The sequence below is a fragment of the Spea bombifrons genome, chromosome 12 (genome assembly GCF_027358695.1).
Source record: "Spea bombifrons isolate aSpeBom1 chromosome 12, aSpeBom1.2.pri, whole genome shotgun sequence".
Lineage (NCBI taxonomy): Eukaryota > Metazoa > Chordata > Amphibia > Anura > Pelobatidae > Spea > Spea bombifrons.
In genome coordinates, this window is record NC_071098.1 from 26,298,620 (window position 1) to 26,320,112 (window position 21,493).

General features: G+C 41.2%; 1 protein-coding gene and 1 long non-coding RNA gene across 2 annotated transcripts in view; one reads left to right on the forward strand and one right to left on the reverse strand.

Annotated features, from left to right (window-relative positions):
• The window catches only part of LOC128470145 (CD82 antigen-like), a 33,435-nt gene extending 17,165 nt beyond the window's left edge, over nt 1–16,270 (reverse strand). The window contains exon 1 of the mRNA XM_053451975.1: nt 16,122–16,270. The gene's annotated coding sequence lies outside the window, so the exon portion shown is untranslated. The remainder of the gene's footprint in view (nt 1–16,121) is intronic.
• Nucleotides 16,271–20,655: 4,385 nt separating this feature from the next.
• LOC128470719 (uncharacterized) lies at nt 20,656–21,054 on the forward strand. Its single transcript, XR_008346049.1, has 2 exons — nt 20,656–20,819; nt 20,908–21,054. It is a non-coding gene; the product is annotated as an uncharacterized LOC128470719 (long non-coding RNA).
• The last annotated feature ends 439 nt before the right edge of the window (nt 21,055–21,493 follow it).

A 21,493-nucleotide genomic window follows, 5' to 3' on the forward strand; every position in this document is an offset into this window, starting at 1 on the left:
CAGGAATCCGTCCCGGGATTTTCCCAGGTATGTTCAGCACTACCTGACCATGACGTTCCATACCATCGCAGTAGACTTTAAAGCCCACTGTTTACTTTACGCCATTGGAACATCGGTAAGGTTTAAGGGAGATAAAAAATACTAATGTTTTGTAACTAGGTAATGGACCTCACCCGCAATGGTAAATCGACTGTTGCCAACTCCTTTAAATTATTTTTTAGCATTCTATTTCTAGTATTTGAGTAAAATTCCATCTTGAAACTGTATTTGGGTTTGTGGCTGAGCTAAGATAATGATTTAAGGGTGGCTGTAAGGTCCAAATTTTGATTTTTTTCATACCTTCTGTAAGTCTTCATTGTGAACGTAGATACCTAACAATGTAAGCGACAGTAAACTAGACTAAAGAGCGTCCAGGCTCATTAAGTCGCAGTGATGATGTGGGTGATCTCCTGAACAAAAGTATTCCCCACCCACCCCATCCCGTCTTTAATATTCCAGGTACACAGAACATAGCTCTACAACTAACACAAAGCATTTGCTTCCTTCAATAAGTTTCGCTTTACTTTGTGTTACAAACAGTAAATCCGCTGACAATGCCGTAATATTTCAGGTTAAGGTTATCATCTAGAACATCTGCTGAACGAATGGAGGACCTTTTCTTTGCGGTAAAGTAGGAGAATAAACCTATTTCTTTAAGTTCCAAAGTTAGTTCCTACATGCAGGGACCATGCTTCAAAAACATTCATAAAAAGGATAAACTTTGTACTTGGATTTTGTAAGAAGTCTCCGACCTATGAAAAGGTACATAATAAAAAATGAGTCTTCCTCAAGGGCGCTCCCAGAACAGTGGAGACAGAGTCTGCCCAGAGTTGTCTCCCAGCTAATTAAGTTGTCGTGACGCCAAATGATGTGGGTGATCTTCTGTGAACAGTATTCTCACCGTAAGCATCTAACCACATGGATATAATGTATCTGCTGGCGTGGGGCAGACAGAATGAGGACATCTCATTACGAAACACAGGCTTTCATCTCTATGCAGGAAATTGATATCAAAGAGGTCTCTTTTCTTCGGTGGAGGATCCTACAATCCACCGAGGGCCAAAACGACCCAGTAATCACAATGAGATCTATCAGAAGAATTATCATTTCAGTCTCCGTCAGAAATGTTTACACCTGCGAGTGATTTTCTGTGTCACTTTTATGTATAGTTGCTTAAAGCGGACAAAGCCCTACAGCTTGTAGGATAATATAAATTAATCTGGGCTGTGCTTTGGGTTGGAGATATTTGGGTTAATAAATCTAAGTTCAGTGGCAGATGGTGGCAAAACCTGTCAAACTAATGAATTTCTCGGCACCCTCTTCAGCCCTAGCAGCGAGGATCTGTACAGTCGATGACAGACTCTGCAAGGCTTGGACTGGCACACCGGGCTCTGTGGGCCACTGGCCGACAACGTTCGATGTGTGGCCACCGGCTGGATGTGCATTTTTACCTTTTACTGCATCTAACTACTGGACAAAGCTCAGTTTTATACAGGAAAGTTAAAACGTTTTACTGGTTCCTTATCCACACCAGATGGACGCCCATCGTTCCCGTGTAACTGATATATTTAAAAGGAATGCTCGTGGCATTTTTTGGGGATTAACTAGAATGTTGATGGCATGACGGAGGCGCAGCTGGGTTTAATGAACAATGGGCAAAGGGCACATGAGTTCACGAGTGCAAAGTGTCCCTCAAACACAGCAAAAATGTAATGGAAAAACATTTTAAAAAAAATGAAAAAGTACAAAATTAAAAAAAAATATATTAAAATCTGGCAGCCTCCGGGCTCCAGCTGCCAGGAACTCTCGCTCTTCGGGATACGGGTGGGCTTAGTGACATCATTGGGAGGTCCCTCTGATATCAGTGGGTGGTCCCCTTTGGTGTAAATAGGCCATTATCTTTAAATTACATTTCTATCAAATAGTTCTCGCAAACTACAGGTAGTTTTGATCAATTAACTTTGTAACAATAAAAGCTGTTAAGGTTACTGTTCCTCTGTGTAAGGATGTGCACAAGGCAAAGGGAAAGACTTCATCCATTGCCGTGTACGATAAACGAGACGCTTTAGAACATATAGAATTAGATAGTTCCTTACTGGTGGTGGCTAATACCAAAACATTGCCAACTAGAAATAACGTTAGTCACGTATTGTTTGCCTCTTTCCGATATTCTCAGGGAATACCTACTGGTCACATGGACCAAAAAAAAGCTCCTTGAAAGATTCTTTGTTTAAAGAAAATTAAAAGTTTTGTTAACAAAACTGAAAGTGTTATCTAAATTATAGTCCTGCTTATTTTTTTTAAGCTTGTATTCAGGATGTAAAAAAAAAGTATAACCCATACTTCAGGGCTATCTGAGTCATATTGGTTCTTCAGTTTCTGCTCCAGGCCTGGGGCTGACAAATTAGTGCAGAATTTAGAAGAACACAGAGCTTATTTATGAGTCAAATGTGATTTCCATAGGAGCCAAGAAAGAGATTTTGTAAAACAAAAAACAAAGGGGTTAATTCATCGATAACTAAAAGACCAAACCTCACTGGGTTCCTCCTAGAAGAAAAGCTGAGGTTAAGCCCTGGCTAATGTATAGTCCAATTTCTTATAATTCATCTCACATCATCGTGTAATGGAAGGCCAACGATCTACCTCTCAAATGTCTCTCCTTTGAAGCAAAATCCATAATTCTTCCCTTGATGTCCTTGCTCTCATGGAAGCCACAAAGTATGACGGGTACTAAAGTATTACAGTGTTGTACAGTCATGAAAAAGTGATTTGTGTATAAAAGGGAGGACTGGCACCTTCTAGCCTGGGAGGGTAAAGCCGATCCAAATTAATCAATGATCCAAATGAGGTCTTCATTTGTTTTTATGTGGGCAGCAAAGCTTCCGGACTAGGGGTGAAAGTCTTATTTTCTCCAATGTAGCTCTGGAAGCGTCAAACTATGCAAAGAAAAGGACCAATTATTGCCCACCACCCAAACACGAACCCCAAGACCCCTTTCCTTTTCTCTCAAGTATTGCTCTGCCAAGGACAGGGTTTGATACATGAGTAAACAACAGAAATCCTTGAATTTACAATGCCAACATTGCCAAGTGGCCCCCCCTCCCAAAACATGTGCATTGGCGCACAAATTTACACTCTCACACTTGCAAACTCACGCTTATCCGCACACACAGACAAACACTAACGCTAAAACACCCACTTCCACATACACACTCATTCGAACATGCATACACATATAGAAACCTACATACTCATTCTCTCCCCGCCTTATTCCCTTACCCTCTAACGCTTTCACTCATTCCCACACTCCCTTACCCAAAGTCATGTAAAATAATTATTATATTACATATATGTCACAGTTTTGTGGGATATTCCCAATCTCCCTTTGTCCCAGCCTGCTGCTCTGCTGTCCAGCTTTCCAGTAATGGTACAATCGGATGGAGACGGACGTTTGTTTCCCTTGGGTGCTGCCCTAGGTCTGCTCCCATCCCAATAATCCGTGATTTATAGGTCCAAAGTGCCCTTTAAGCCAGTCTATGGAGGCTCCATACTGTTAAAGGGCCAACTGGGGAGATCAGAGTTGCTTATAGATCATGTTTATAACGCCAGCTGCCAAAATAAAATTTCCACTGCTTATTTTTCAGATCTTGGTAAATACAATGTAAATTATTTTGGACAGCTTGGTGTTATCCCGCTAGGTGTAAACTGTAGGGGTCTGTCTACAAAAAATGTTTACTCTGTGATAGGGGAACTGCCACATATTTTAGTATAATTATATTCATTCATTAAAAACACCTATAGTTTGTGTTTCTTTTTGTTTACATAACAGCACAGACCTTAATTAATTTTAAAGTTCCCTGGGAAAGTCAGGGGAGATCAGAGGATCTCCAGAACCGGCCCACGACCCCCACCAAAGAGGGATAGTGCGGCAGAGACCTGGGAGAAAACTTATGACTGTCCTGTGACAGGACTCTTAGGAGGTATGATGGAGGGGCGGGGCTAGCCTCAGAGAGCCTTTAACTGGGTGGGGAGCAGGGGAAAGTGGGCGTAACATGGGCAGAGACTGGGCGTGACCACACGGAAAAAGACACATTTCCACCATTCTCTGACAATATCCAAGTTTATTTTTCCTTATTTGAAAACATAATATTTTTTTTGTTAATGTAGTACATTGGATAGCCAAAGCCATAACCTATACTATATATATATATAGTGATCATATATTTGATGACTATATATATGACTTATGAAATACTCCTTCGCTGTTTTCCAATCTATTTCCGGTGTCAGATTTTCCATTTGTTACAGGGCCCTTAGACCGCGATTATTATTTGTTAAGGGTCTTTACATATTCATCAGCTTTTCCATACATAATGTACGTTTTTGGGAAAGCACCTGCGCCCTGTTCTTAACACATACCCAGCTAAAAAAAATAATGTAATTTTCATAAAACCATTCTCCCCCCATCTAGCTCTAGCAACAGAGAACGGAAAATAAAGGAAATTAGTGTCAGGAGGATAGGGGGGTGTGGAAGCTGGAAGGGGGATACGTGTTTTCTCTGTTTTTTATTTCTATTTGGCAAGGAACTCTCCCAGAAGAAACGTTCCACGTTGAACTTTATTTCCTGCACATTCTGGTTTTCGGAAAAAAATCATTTTTCATCCTACATATCGGTTCAAAAACAAAAAAAAAAAGGATGGAATAGCTGATCATAAACTTTCCGATGCTTAAAGCATCTGTAGGATCTTTGTCCGTCCTGCTTTATGCTGGTGGAGCACAAACGCTTGAAGAGGGAGACATGGGGAGATCTGCAAAGTCAGCAACAAATTGCTGTGTAATGTCTACCAGATTCCTGGCACCACAATATTAAACCCCCCACCTCCTTCGTCCCTAAAAAAACCACTGAGATCTTTACCTCCCTCTGACTCAGGTTAACGTTCAGCCTCGTCTCTTTTCTGGCCAAAACAATAATTTCATTGTTATTGCGACTTTCTGTCTTTCTGTGTCTCGTGTATTTTGCTCGCCTAAGATGACCTCGAATTAAGTTATGACTCCTACAAACTCCAAAAAAAGAGCATAAAGAGATATAAAAGATTAAGCAAACTCTAATTTCCACCCAATAAAATACATTATAAGGGTAAAAAAATCACTATGAAATATGATGGCGCCATCAAAAGAAAGGACCTCTGAGGTCATGTCCATACCTGGGAACTCTCCGTGTTTGACCCGCGGGTCAACACCCAGATAATTTTGTTTCTTGCCCCTTTGGGATCCGAGGCAATGGGAGAGCTGTGTTGTTTCTATACCCATAATGGTGGCTTCAGACTGGACTATTTGCTTCCGAAAGGCCTGTTGGCTTTTCACTTCGTTACTATTACAAAAACAGGTGTCATTGTTACCCACCGACATTGTTACCTGACAATCATGCCGGGAAAACTGGTTTGCAAATACAGGTTGACATGAATCGTGAACCTAGCTGCTGGGGGTGAAGGCATTGGGAGCACGTTAACATGTTTGCACATTCACACGCTTGTGCTTTACTGTTGTGAAAATGAATGAGATGTTTTTTTCCACTGAAAAGCTAATTGTTTTCTGATGGAATTGTTGTTTTATATAATATTTTCAGAAAGGGGATGGGGAAGCTGGTGGACCTGACATGGTCTACTAGTTGAAGGACATACCATGAGCTTCTTGGGAGTAAGGGCAAGTGGTGGTGAGATGGTTTATTCGATTACCACATCATTGTTGACACAAGGGACGCATTGGGAATTGAAATTGGCCCTGGTGGCCATTAGCCAAAAAATATTGACATGTTTGCAGCATACGGCCACGTGCCTCCAACCACTGGCTGCCAGGATCTGCGACAGTAAAGCTACATGGAATGTGCCATTAGGCATTTGTCCATTTGGCCAGATGGCCAGTCTAGGCTGGTTTCCACACTTCATCCAAACTATAAGCGACTCACACTAAACTCAAAGGAAGACTCCACCAGCTGCATTATGTCGGAGTTTCGGTGCCATACAAAATAACCTGCTCGATATGTAAGTGGTTATGTTTAGACAGTCTTAGTAGAGCAAAAGAAGGCAGTACACAGCTATGACACTGGAGCGACATGGCCTTTATCATTGATAGCTACCTCCTATTTAGTTATTCCTTCCCTTTTCTTACGTTTTTCCTCTGCTTAAATTAAACCTGACACTTCTTCTTTCAGCCTATCCTTAGCCTCAAGAAACAACTCCCCTGGAGAGTAAAACTACAAAAAAGAAGCCTATAACTGTTTCCTTTAAAATGGAAAAAAGTATAGAATTTCTCTAAATAGGAAAATAAAAAAAATACATCAGTATGGATTTTTTTTATTAATGTGCTCTGCATTCTACACTCGCTTACTCAACTCCGACACTGAATCACTCACTTTTGTGAGTGATGATGATGACGAAGATGTCCACTGTAAAATTTCCACTTCCACTCAGACCTTAGTCATAATGTCATAATATGGCCGGGCTCTGGGTTTGAACAGTAATATTGTTATCTCACAACAAAGTTAAATGGGAACTCCCAGCGCTTTGTTTATTACTAATAACAGATTAACCCCTTAAGGACAATGGGCGGTCCCTAAACCCATTGCAAACAATGCATTTAGTCATTAGGGGGTTAAGAAAACATTTTCCAAAGTATTACACTGTTTTCTTTTTTTATACACTTCTAGTTCTCGCTCTGTTATCCGAGCCCAATCTACTAGAAAACAACCCGACTCCTTATCATACTGCCTGTGGGAAACAATAGAATAGCTCAGTCTTAATCACCCAGTCAGACACTCTGACCAATAGAAGTCTGCGCCATAAAGTATCAGCGCAGTGTGGTGCTTTCTTCTTTAGTGAGTCTGTTTCTGGGAAGTGCACCCCATTCTTACCAGTTAATCCATATTTTTGGGACCTGATGTAATGTCAGCACGATTAGATTTCATTAATTCATGCAAGGTTCCTCTGCTTGCCAATAATTCTTGGGTTGCGAAAAAACAATTCTTGGATTGCAGATCCAGACAAGCAAATCCTCTGCAGAGTGTAATTTAAAAGATTGCAAATTGACTTTTGTTTTTGGAATGAACTTTGGAAAATGTATGAAAAATGAGCCAAACTCAACAATACGCACAAGATGCAAGCATTTGATGTGTTCGGTTCCATTACCAAGCAACACGTGCGGAAAGAAATCTGGTGTCACCCTGTCATATAAACTACACGGCTTATTCCATTTTCACAGAGCATTGCATAATAAAATAAATACATCAGTCAAATCCCCGGCTTTTCTGTGCAGCACAAAAGTCTCTAATTTTGGTGCTAGAAAGCGCCGGGCTCGGTGGAGACGGGGAAACCTGGGAACTGAGTTTGACCCAGAGTCTCCGGGTAAAGTGCCGCTCTCACATCTATATCCCCCCCTTAACATTCACCCACTTAAGACTGCCTGGGGCTAGCTCCGCCTCTACAAAAGGCTAGCTCCGCCCCTCACAAAGCCACTCCCCCAGAAGGAGAGCGCCGGGTAACCTGGGAATGGAAATACGGCGTAATTTGCTATTTTAATGTTTTTTTTTTAAATAATCTATTGTAATAATAGATTATCTAATCTATTAAATATAATACATCCCTTGTTTTGCCTTTAACCCCTTAAGGACAATGGGCTGTTCTTAAACCCATTAAAAGCAATGGATTGGGGGCCTGTACATGTACGGGCTTTGTCATTATTAAATTCTGTGTTGCGGGTAGACGGTCACTGGCGTATTTGATCAAAGTAATTGTTCCCCTTGGTGAAAAGATAAGTAAAAACGGAGCATTAATTGCTTAATGTAATACTCCTTGATGACACCCTCAACACATTGGGGAACTTAAAATTACTATTCATAAAAACACTTTTCATTCTGTCATTTATTTTTATAATATATTAGACTGATTAAGGTTTAAAAAGCAGACATTCACGTTACGATCAGGCTGTGGAGGGTGATATTTTTTGTTCATTTAATACCGTATATATCTATAATGTTCTAGCCCTCTCAGCGCTGCGGTTTTGGAGATCTGCGCGCCTCATTTGCCTTGGAACGGGAAGCCGAGCTCTGCTCAGGATCATCTTGTAACCATTGTTCTAAACACAGAAATGTTCCTGAGAACTTCCAAGTTCAGACGATGTTCCAGACAACTGTTAAAGTCCAGGTCTCACTCGAGGCCTATAAATCCTGACTTGAAGTACGAAAGTAACACCCATATTTTTCCATGGTTAAGCTTTTTTGGCTGTTATTGAGATGTTAGGAAAATGAGAACACTTTTCTACAGTATAATATAATATCAGTTCTGAAGTAGCAATACAGAATTTAGGTTGAGTGCTACTGTAGAGCGGACCCCGGGCAGGGTACCAACCACCCCCCTATTGCTTAAAATCTACGGTTGTTTTCTTCTCCTTTTATGACTAGATAGGACGTAATGGCCACCTGCTTCATCTCAGAAGGGTGGGTTCTGTTGGGTAAATATACCATGGAGTCTGGGCCAGCTGGATACCTCCCAAGTGTGCTGATTTTTTTGCAGGACAGTGCTGGGTAAATGGGCCGGTTGGAGAAATCTCTGATCTCCCCTTACCTGCCCAGGAAGCTGTGAAATTGTCGATGGTCCATGCGAGATGGCTTTTTGGGGAAGATGGACGGAGGCCACACTTCTGACCTCGCCCATTCCCAGCTCCAGTCCCACCACTTGCCACACCTCAACAGTCCCAAGTTGATATGGTGGGGGAGGGGTAGGAAGATATGAAGCAGACGTTTGGTAACGTCTCCAAAAATCCGAGAAATAGAGATTGGACTGTGTAATGAACTTTTTGTTTCGTATTTTCCTACTAAGCTTTGTAAAGGGAATTGCAGTTGTATGATTTCCATTTATTCTTGAGGAAGGGTGATCTCCATACCTGAGAACTTTCTTGGTTTCTCCTGGAGACTCCAGGGGAAGAAGCTGCTTCTTCAATTTATATTCCTTCAATCAACCAGTCAGGTCCTCACTTTAGCGCAAGTCACATGATGGCATGTTACACACGTGACCAGGTGACGGCTCTCTCCAGAATTTTAGGAACAACCTGACAATTCCACTGATATTTCCATCAGCTTCGTTTTGTTGAACATAGTGAATTTGTTCAATGGATCAGTGAAGCAAACGATAAGTTGTGTTTGGAACGTGGATGAAAGTCAAACTGTTTAACTCCCTGATATCGCTGTGCGCTATAAAGGACGAGCGTGCTTTGTTCTTTAAGTAGGGCTAACCCTGCATAAGACCGTCTAGCCCCTTCTAGCCCCAGGGAGCATTATATCAGTTAGGAGTGGGTGGAGAATTGGATGGAGGGTGGGCGTGGCTAAAGGGAAGATCGACCCGGAGACCTCTGTAGCATGTGATCTTCTCTAAGGGGGACACTCGGCATATGATGTCATATCCTGTTGTCTAGCACAAAGAAGATGTCCTCGGAATTGTAGGACTAGGAGAGCGGCCCCTGTAAATACATCTCTGTCAAAACACTTTCTATGGCTGTGATGGAGGATATATGATTATCTACTAACCTGGGAGAGCACAGGAAACTTATAAGCTTCAAATGCCTGATATCGTATAAATATCTCCTGGTACTGAAAAGTTTAAGCACTCCCATACTGGCTTGTCTCCAGAAACTGGTAGCCTCTCCTAGGTTTAAATAGTCTTTTGCATGACCAGCTCCGTGACATGTAACGGGTTAGTCACTGCCCCGCGGGTCTGTGGCGTGTAAAGGTTTAGTATGCTGTCTTGGTGGTTTTGTGGCAGGGGATGGTTTTTCTCTGAGCTAGAATTTTATCTATGAGAGAACAGAACGCTGCTCTGGAGAGGATATCGGGAGGAAAGATAACCGTCTGCCTGCACTTTGTGACAGGAAAGGGTTACTAACGGCTCGCAGTGGGGGGAAGGTTAATGTTTCAACTTTTTTTTCTGGCAGGAAACCGATTAGTCTTTCATGCTCACATCTCCTTATGAAGGTATGTTAGAGCGGCCTCGGAAATGCTTGCCCGTGATGTGAAAAAGAAAAAGTGATAGAGGAACCGATGTGTATCGAGTACGGAATATGTTAGGTGTAAATGAAGCACGTCACACTGTGTATATTTTTATCTTTTCCACAACTCTAATGGTACATTTATATGACTCCTAAAGATGGAGGAGCAGCGATGGATGAAGTACTGTACTAATTACGAGCAAGCTTTGATGGGCTCTCTGGAGACAGATTATGGGGTCTAATAGCCCATTTGAAGTGCAAATGTATCATTCACCCAGCAACTCCTGGCTTCCATTAGGTGCTTCCTCATTTACTACAATATGAACCATAAGGAGACCTGTGACACTCGAGTTGCAGAACCTGTGGAAATGATGAGTTCTGTAGGGTTATCATTGCCCCTCATCTAACTCTGTGACACCCCTAGCCATGTTGATTATCTGAAGTAAAGAGGAACATCTAACGTGATGGTTTCAAGAAGGTTAGGCTCCTAACCACATTTTCCTTTTTGTTGATATAGAAAATGCAGCATTCCGGCAGAAGTGGTAGCGGTTAATACCGTTAATTACTCATGGGATAGGCATATGGCTCCTGAATATAAGATAAGACCAGCGAGTCGGATGAGCTTTGAGTTTTTTCAGCAGGGAAAAAAATGGCCAGGAGTGAAATGGTTCTTATTTGCTGTCAAATTCTATGTTTCCGTGTATTGAAATGCATAAAGCTCTGTATGAAGAATTCCACGTTACGAGGAGACATCTGGTTACCCTACAATAAGGACGGCTCATGTTCGAGCGAGAACTCTCCTTGTAGGTGTTTGTGTGAAAAGCCCAAAGGTGACTCATTCAAACGCTACATTGCAGGGTAACCGTTTTTACATCTGTAACTATTTAAAGGAATTGAAACTGAAAATTCATAAGGAGAATATATATGAATCATTTAGTGTCAGAGTGCCTCCACTCTCCGCGTTCACGTACTTGTTACATGTTCATGTATATCAAGGTTTTTTAAGCAACATTAAGATCAGGTTGCCCCATGTTTACTCTCAACGATGGACATCCATGCATCTGGAGCCACTCCAGATTCTGCTGAGGGTGACGTTAAGTCAATGTAGAGATGAACTCACAGGTCACACAGGGAGGTGACATCTTCCAAGGATGTCAGACGTTCCTCGCCTGAAGCCGCGTATTGCCGAAAATAAGGGTGCCGCCTGCAGCAATACACGGCCTCAGTACTTATGTGATGGCACTGTATGCGACACTGAGTGCCAGATCATCGCTGAAGTGTTCCGAGCTTCCAGGTCCAGAGGGAAGCCACTGAAGACAACGCGGGGTGTCATTCAGAATAAGGCACTGCTTGTAGGACTGTTTTTGTCACTAATGGCTAATGTGTCTACCTTTGAGACTTCTAGGTATAGCTGGAAAGTATGATAAATTGCCCATTTTAGGATAAAACATACTTAAGAAAAAAAACTAAAGAAAATAGAGAAAGGCAGTTTAATGTTTGCGTTGTTCTCCCGAATGTTAAAAAGTTTTTTCATCAGTGCATCGAGGGTAGGCAGTAAATCACAAACATATGAGTAACATGCGCGTTGACATCAAATTCCTCATATTAGGGCACTTGCCAATGAATCACTAACTATTCGTTTAAAAGTAAACTTTTCCATTACATCTGGTTTGAATCTGTTTTCCTAGCAACCTTGAACCAGAAGAAATGTCACAACAACCGCTCACGTCGGTACAATATACGGTATGGAAAGAAGCCCCACTGTTTCTATCAATCGGCCCCCCGCATCCTCTCAGGGGTACTGCTGAAAACTGTTTAATCACTCTTTTATTTAATAACTGTTTTTAATATTAATGAATATTAAATAATAATCCCAAATATCAAGTAAATGCAAAAACATGACTGAGAAGAACCCGAAGGTTAAAAAAAAAGTATTAAATCTATTAACCTAGACTAGAGTAAAGGTAAATGGAAGTCAATAATCTGAATAAAATGTCCTTGTAACACTTTATAATGTAAATTGCCCTTATTTAGTAATATTAAATTATTAGCGCAGGGTTTATAGTATACACACATTGCTGTACCCATATGTGTTGTATTAATATTTAGAGTATTATGTAATATGATGTCCCTGTACCAAACAGAAAGCCTCAAGGTCCTCTGTAACGATCAAAGTCTTGCCCATCAAAGGAAGGACTCATGAGGGAAAGTCTAGGATTGAAGGATTTCTGCCATGACAGGGACAGACTGGCAGTCACAAGGCCAGTGGCCGCCTGATGATGTAAGTGCGGCCGACAAGGGAGCATTTTTTGTTCACGTAGCCTGCGGTCAGATATATCCAGCACCTGGCTGCACCTGTGTGCCCGATGTCTAGTTTGGGCCTCGCCATGACCCCCCACCCTTCCTTGGTCAAGCATTTGGATACTGTGGCTGCTGATCGTCTCAGAGTGAACAAGGTGAAAACCAAGATGCACACAAAGCGAGGCGCAGAGATGCCACAAAACCCACCAAATGCATGTTCCCAAACCAGGAATAAATGCAAAAACGGGACTGGGAAGAACTCGAAGGTCCACCAGACCATGGAACAAGACTGCACAGAATCACCTATGAGACGTGGTGGACCCAGCAGCCAGAGGTAAAGCCCTGACACCAATGTGGGAAGTAAGAAGAGTCTCCAGGAGAAACATCTCCAACTTTGTGGAAAGAAGACTCTATATCTTGAGGAACACTATTGCCTCTAGGGTCCGTAGTAGATGCTTGTTTAGAGTTTTTATTTTGTATGGATTTGGAAAAATCATTTTTATCGAATACTATATTACAAAGTCAGACATTATGGTCTCTTAGGGGCAGATGAGAAATGTAACAGCGTTCCAGGAAGGGAATAAACATTTTAATACAGCTGCTCCCACCGCATTTCAGAAGACCCTCTTTGTTCCAGCTGTTTCCTCCTCATTTACCTTACATTTTAATGATATATAGCATGGTTTCTTTTTTTCTTAGAAACGGAATGTGCCTTCTAGAAGAAGCCAAGATAATGCTAGAAAGTAAGCAGATCTATCTCATAGATATTCAATTCCAACTGCTGTTCCATGCAACGTGGATTCACGAGACCTCCAGTTTAACCCAAGGCAAAGTAAGTTAAACAATTAGCAAACTGGCTGAAGAGATATAATCAGATGGATTAAAAATAGTGCTGCGAGAGATTTAAAAGGCTTTGGGACACTGTCAAAAGATTTATTTATAAAATACTGTCATATTCCATAGCTCTGCACCGTGTTTATAATGATTACAAACAAAATTACTTCTTATTGTAAATTATTTATAAGAGAGTAAGGGCAAGGGCCGGACATGAGTAATCATTTATGCCCAATGGGCTTAAACCAAATTAAATGGAACGAAGCATTTGTTTCCAATAATTGGAAATATTTCAAAAACTAAAATAAAAACTACAAATATGATTATATAATCCATAATGTGAGATTCCAAAAACCTCTGCCAAGCGGATTTTTGGTGGCTCATTCGTTGAACTTCAAAGCTCCCTTAGAATGCTACAGAATGTTGTGTTCTGTAACGTTCCAGAATGAGAACACCACACGGTGCCCTATAGCTTGAAAACTCTATGAAGGTGGCAGCCCTCCTGAGAACTCTATAAGACAACAGCCTATCTGACACCTTCGCAGGGTGAGAACCTGCACGAGAACTCCATTCAAGAACCTTGAGCAAGAACCTTATGGAAAACTTCTAGGGGTAGGGGACTACTATTGGACACCAATGGGTACCACCTGAGAGCTCCAGCTAGACTTAAAACTCCAAAGATTCAAATACTAACTGGGTAGATCCACCAATAAGTCTACCGCGTGAAAATGGACAGGCCGGATGATGCTATCACGGTACGTCAAAACCAGCCAGGCCTTCAAAATCAGGTATTCCACCCTACACCTTAAGAAACGGTACAGCCTTTGCCTTTATGTATACTTTCTGAACAGAATAAATAATGGGTTTCTTGCCCTGTCAATGAGTTTCATAGTTTGGTATACACCATGATTGGATGTGGTGAAGAACTTTACTTATTATGGCTATGGCAGAATCCCTTTCAGTGATGGACCTGGCAAACCTTGTAATACTGAGCTTACACATTAAGAACCACTTATAACCACCTAAATAAAACATACGTGTTTTACCTATATCAGATATACTCCAGATAAACAAAAATGTGGCCCAATTCCATATGTTAAAAGTTCCTTCGAGATAAGTTTAGAGTGTCAGGGAGTCCACTACAAAACTCCAATTGTGAGACCAATAATCCCAGAGAAGAACCATATCTGTTATCACTACTTTGATGGTGGACCCAGGGCTACATGTCATGGCTCTTCAGTTTAAACCATGTCCAGCTCTCCTATTCGCCAATTACCAAGCCTTTCGGTAAACAAATAGACCCTTTCAAACATGACCCCTTAAGCCTTAATCACATGATGAAAAGAGGTTAGCACGATTTACGGTTTGAAACGTGTCTGCTGAATCCATATGACTCCAGCACTGGCTTTCCCATCTGTAGACCCTCTGTTGTGATTTTTACCAAATGCTTTAACATATGTTACAATTTCCTCTAAAACAAAGTCTTAACACAATTCTAACAATCGCTTAATAATATACAATCCCATCTGGTATATTCATACATACATTTCTTTATGACATTACACACAAGCATTATTAATGCTGAAACGGCATTTTTTTTTGGAGCACTGTGGTATGCGATTATGTTTTACATGTTATATTATGTTAAACTTAAGTGTTATTATGTTTTTATTTATTTTTTGGACTATTAGCTGTAATGAGCTGCTGCCGTGGCAGAGACGTTCACTAAGAACTTGATCTTAATACATACAGTGAGGTTTGATTGTGGAGCTGAATTGGTCACTTGTGAATATAATCTTAATGAGCGATCTTTTTTTGGCTACAGCGTAGATTAGATGGGTCATTGTAATGAGCCCAACATGACGTCGGAATATAACTGATATTTACAGAGATTCTGGTGAAAATGAACAATATTCTAATATTTTAATTATACCGTGCTACAAATATTTGTGCTCCGTGAATAAGAAATAATATAAATATTTAGAACTGACACAGCATCGCCTGACATTAGGTTCTAACCGGTTTACCCCGGGGGGTCCAATCCTGGATTTAAGATAATCCAGCCCAAAATGGCAAAGTGCATGGGCCATGTGCTCTTATCTGACATATAAATGGATAAATACACGGATACATCATAGCGATCGCCCCGACGCGTTTCTAGTAAAGGAATGAAGCAGAAAGAAATAACTCGTCCTATTCGTCATCAGGCTTCCCTCAATGATTTCTCCTTCTTATTACTCAAACACACGGCTGCATCCTTTCTATGAAGCAAGATATTTCGCAAGCCTAGCGGCTCCTTACACCCTCCGAATATACAATTCATTCAGGATTTACAGTAACCAGCAATAAAAAGAATAGAAATTCCAAACAAAGGGGTCGAGAGGCGATCTACCGCTTATACAGTGATGGTAAAAAGCAGGCTGAAAAGTGAGAGGTAGTAGATAAGCGGAGCAGCCTCACGGCAGAAGTGGTACAGCTTAACACAGTAAGGGAATGTAAACACACATGAGACCCGGGACTGTGAGCAGACTATATGGGTCCGAATGCTTCTCATCTGCCGTCACATTCTATGTTTTTTTTATGTTTCTAATATAAGCTGAAAGAGGACTTCAGTGGCTTCGGTTACAAAGAGAAAAGCATAATGAATTATGGATGCAGCCAAACAAAACACATTTGAAGTTATACATTAATATTTATGAATGGCGTGTAAAACGCATGCGGGGACAGAGAAACATGTATCTAGATACGTGTATTTCTAGGCAAATATTTAACTATTTCCAGTCTAGAACAAGTTCTAGGTCTGTTGCTGGGAGAGAAAGGGTTAAATGCTGATACAGTAACGTCCCGTACCATGGATAGACTATATCTCGATGTATTAGGCTATGGGAAATGCTGAAGCGGTGTTTACTCACCAGTTAAAGGTAACAAAGGGTAATTGAGAAGGGATGCGTCTGACAATGCCCCAGCTGCCTCTCCGATCCCAGCCTAATACCGTCTGAGAGCAAAGTTTGAAACTTCAGCCTGATCTGGCTCACTCCCCGACTGCTTTCTGCACGCTGCAGCTGGGGAGGGGACGAGAAGAGCTGGGCGGACTTAATGAACCCGGCGCTTCTGTATCTCCATTCATCTCCTTTAAGGTGGCCTGCGGGACATTGTCGGAGACTTTTTTTTTTAAGATGCGGGGTGGAAAATTCCGTTATATATGCTCTGAACGTACGAGCTTGTGTGTAATGATTGCGTTGGAGGTTTCGGCGAATGATGTTGAAGCGAATGAATGACAGCGAAGAGCAAAAGGTGCGGCGGTCGGATTTACGCCGACGCATTTAGCGAAGTATAGGAGGCTGGCGCAACATTCGGTCATCGGGCCCAAAAGTTACGTCGGAGGGAAAGACGGGTCACCGATAACTGGAAGAAAGGCTATGACGACGTTTTTAAACAATGGCGGATTCAAAACGTTGCAAATACATAAAAACATAGTTTGAGCGGCTGATAAGAGCCATCAGCCCATCTAAAGACTCAGCCGGCAACTCTTGTCTTAGATTGAGGATAGTGATGTGCCAATCCCATGCATGTTTGCATTCCCTCTTTGTATTAGCTTCTACCGCCTCTGCAGGGAGGCTGTGCCACTTATCTACCGCCCTCCCAGTAAAGTAAAACGTCCTTACATTACGCCTAATTCGTATTCAGCCCTAACAAATTGTGATTTTCTACCCTATGCGTCCTGGTTGTGATATTGCAGTTAATGTGGACTGCAGCTCTCATTATGCTCAGCCACGCTTAGGAAAAAAAGGCGTATTCTCATTTATAGCTTTAAAAATGTGTAAAACTGTATTTGACCATATATTATATTTCTTTATTTCTGTCTTTTATCATTTTTTCCCATAACTGTGGCTTAGTGCCCAAGCTGGGTATCTCTTTTTACGAGACTTTGTGACCGAGCAAAGGATTTAGGAGAAAAATATATATTTTTTTATTTATAGACATTTTCTGTTGTTTCTATGCACATTATTTTTCTCTAGATTGTAAACTCCTCTGTCCAGGGCCCTTTTCTGTAAGTCAAAATCCTGTGTTACATACTTCTTGTCATGTCCTCTCTACCCATTGTACAGCGCTACAGAATATGATAGCAATATAAAGAACAATAAATAATAATAATATATAATAAAAAATACACATACAAAGCAAACATTTTGAGATAATAGAAAAGAGGGACACCAGGGAATGAAAGAGGAGGGCGGGGGGGGGGATTTAGGGCCAAAAGAGGGACTGTCCCGTCTAAAGAGAGACACTGCGTTGTGATGATCCATTCCATTGAATATACAGAGAATTCCTACCAGCCATCTGACGCTGGGAAGCTTCCAATACTTTCACAGATAGATGTCGGTTAGGTTAAGTGTTTTGCCGTAGAGACGTTTGGTGACCTCAAACCACTCTGGTCTCCCTGGGGTGCTGCCCGGGGTCAGGTCTAGGGCTGTGCCCCCCATTAATACATTGCCAGGTAAGGCTTTTAGAACAAAAAATATTTCCAGCTGTTTCCATATAGATTATTTCATCATTTAGGGCTGAAGAACAAAGTTTGAGGTGGTAGATAATTGGAACAGTCTCCCAGTAGAAGTGGTAGAGGATAATATAGTTTAAACATGCATGAGATCCTGAATCAAGGAGAAGGAGAAAATGGACGGACTAGATGGTGGCAATGGCCTTAAAAATTCATCAGCATTAAATGTGTTTTCTGTTCCCCATTTGATATCTTTTGCAACCGGATCATGGTGTCATCACTGATGCCCCATGCATATTGACGTCAGACACCCTTAAAATGTTCTTCCTGCAAGTCTGTTATGGAAATGAGCCAGGCCGTCCACCCAGCATTGCCCATCACAAGATATAGGAAGGATTACAAATCATCAGTATGTAAAAAGTCATATGAGGAGATAATTAAATAAAATGATACGTCTCGGTGGATCGGGCCTTATGCACATGGAGAAGACCTGTGACTGTTGAGTGAACGTTATCCTCTCAGCTAATGATACCAATCCAAGGAAAGCCCACTTCATTAAGGCATCCAGTGCAGAAGAAGACTTCAGGAGAAGGATGAAGTATGTGGTGATAGACAATACTGTGTCAGGACTTGCACAAGGCATAAAGAACTGTGTTCTAGGTACTTCAAAGTACTTCAAGCCATTTTCCTCTTCAGGAGAGGATGGATGTCCACCAATGCGGAATGGCACAGTATTTCTGGACCATTGTAAAGACCTTCAACCTACAGACGATTTACATCATTCCATGGATCTTGTCCAAAAGGTTTAAAGGGACAGGTACTAAAAATCCAACTAATTCACCACCCAATTACTAAGAGTTGAATTCTGATTGGACTCTCATAACAGAAACATTCATTACAGTACAATTAATATATTGCTAATTGTGGGACTGAGAATGTTCTACCTATTGTGGTTGCCCAATGTTCTGACACCAATAATATGATTTGAGACCAATGGTCACAATGTATTATTGTGTATTTTTCCTTTGGATTTTATGCATCGTCCTATTTGCGCCTCAGATTTTTCCCAAATGATAGAATCCTAAATGTTTGAACCGATGCACTCTCTCATGATGGTGGAACACTGTTGATTATAGATGTTTCAAGGCGACCTCAGTCTCGACACGGAGTGACATGGTGTCATCAGAGAGAACTCATCTACATTGGAATCAAACATCTCACAGGAGGTAATACTGCATCATTTCATTCTTCCTGCTACGTCAGTCTTTCAACAAAAGGCCCTTGGTCACCCACCTCCTTCACTGCCGCTGTCCTCACTGCAGAGCCCCAGGATATGATGTCATATCACAGCACTCCCGGTCTTAAAGTGTAAATTTGAGGCCTTAAGATCTATCTCGTAACTCGCTGTCCTAAGTCTAGTTGGCTTAGGCTAGAATATGTCGCTAATAACAGGGACCAAACCTTCTATTTCCAGGTCAAAAAACTGATGACGAAGACCTTGTTCTATAGTTTTTTGTCTCTGAGTTTTTGAAGGAGGATCGTTGGTTCTTTTCAGTGTCCCCAAAAGAGCAAATCGTTACAAAATTATTAAGCTTAATTTTTTTATAGTTACGTTAAAAACTGCCATGCAAAGTTACAAATCATAACAACATATTTAGGCAATTTTTATATATATTTTGCATTGTAGAGCATTTCATTTCTCTGGGTGGGGAGAGTACGAGTCGTCTCTCATAAACCTTAATTTAAACCTTAATATCTTGGAGTCAGGACTGGACTAGAGATGACGCGGCAGCTCCGGCACTTTAAGGCCAGCAGCCGCCAAATAACAGAAGTGTGACCAACAGCGGGATATGAGAGGCTGCCAATTATGTCTTTAAGCTTGGCCAAAGGCCCACCGTCCAGAAGCCCACCAGACATTGGCCAGTTTGGGCCTGCTCAGAGTATCCAATATTAAGCAGTTAAAAGTGACTCTAAATGTTGATAACTGAATTTTTTCTGAAAAAATATATATTTTATTTGGAAATATTATTACACCAATAATCAACATGTTTTTATCTGAATAACAGGAGATGTTCACATCTTGAAAGAAGAATTTTTTTCACATCTGGGGAATTGAATTTCTGAACACGCAAAAGAAAACTTTGAAGATACTGAAAGGGAAAAAACCTACAAAAAGTTTTGTATTTTTTCCTCCGTACCGGCTTTTTTTGTTCACACACGGCCTTCGTGGCATTTCCCTTCTGAACAAAAGATTTGAAGCAAAGGCTAGTACTGATGCGTTTGTTCACAGCATGCGGTCAGGAGGAACCCAGCATCATCCAGCAGGTTTCTCTAACCCCCTGCTGATAACGCGGGCCTAGGTCGTCGGCACACTTTCTGGATTTTAGGCTATTTTTTTCCACAGAGGAAATACAATCTGGAAAACATCTGAACCGTCCACTGCATTTAGGAATATTGTTTATGTTCTTGTTGAAACACATACTTCCCAACCATCTTGATTTTCAGCCGCTATCCCACCAAATACCGATCCTGCTGGGCCGGTTGGCCCACCTCTAACCATGACCCCAACATGCCGCCCAACAAAAGTGGCCAGATTTGGACAACTGACATGTTGGGTTGTACCGTAGGGGCTTCAGCGTGCAGGGAGTGCTAGGAAGGTTGGCATGGACAGGGGTGGACGTAGAGGGACACACCATTGTTTAAGGGGGTCATGGCCGAGGGGAGTGGGGTATGTCAGAACACCGTGGCCCAGATGCCCTTCTCCCGGAGTCTCTGGGCAAAACCCAGGGAGGTCCCAGGCATGGTCACATGTTATGTATTTAGGAATAATACATTTTATTTAAAGAAATTAATTTATAAACTGATTATCTGCTGTTTCTGCAGACATCATGGCCGTAGAAACACTCAGCAAGCATTCTGAGCTCCTAGAAGAGACATCAGAAGGAAAGGAGGACATAGCGATTTGGTTCCTCACATTGAGCCGCAGCATGCAGCCATTGGCTGGATATCCCCTGCCGTGTGCTGTTGTCATCAGGCGGCGGCTGGCCTTAAAGTGCCAGTCCCTGGATTTAATGCCTATTATGCCACCTTTAACACTGAAGGATTGCTGTGTGTAAGTAGCATATTTGTATATGCAATAAGGTCACTATGGTAATAAATAATGTCTTGTTCATAGCTGGTGTGGCCTTCTTCTTACATAGATCATTTTACTGCAAGATGGTTCAAGGCACATCACTGGAAGCAAACCAGAGAATATTTTACTGATCACTCAAGAAAGCCTCAAGACTCGCTGAGGTTCAATGAATAAAGCTGTGCTGCCCTCTAGTGGCAGTAACATAAAACATCAATGTGAGTTATTGTGTTATTGTATATGTTATAACTTGCAGAAATAGGTAAGGGGTTAATTTGTGTGTGTTATTGTATATTAGTTATAACTTGTAGAAATAGGTAAGGGGTTAATTTGTGTGTGTTATTGTATATTAGTTATAATGTGTAGAAATAGGTAAGGGTTGAATTTGTGTGTGTTATTGTATATTAGTTATAATGTGTAGAAATAGGTAAAGGTTGAATTTGTGTGTGTTATTGTATATTAGTTATAATGTGTAGAAATAGGTAAGGGCTGAATTTTTTGATGTTATTGTATATTAGTTATAACTTGTAGAAATAGGTTAGGGTTGAATTTGTGTGTGTGTATGTTATTGGGTGCCAGCCGGCATCATCTTTAAGAGAACTGTCATGAAAAAAAATATTTAAGTGTTCTTTAATAGTAAAAACTGAGATTTCCAC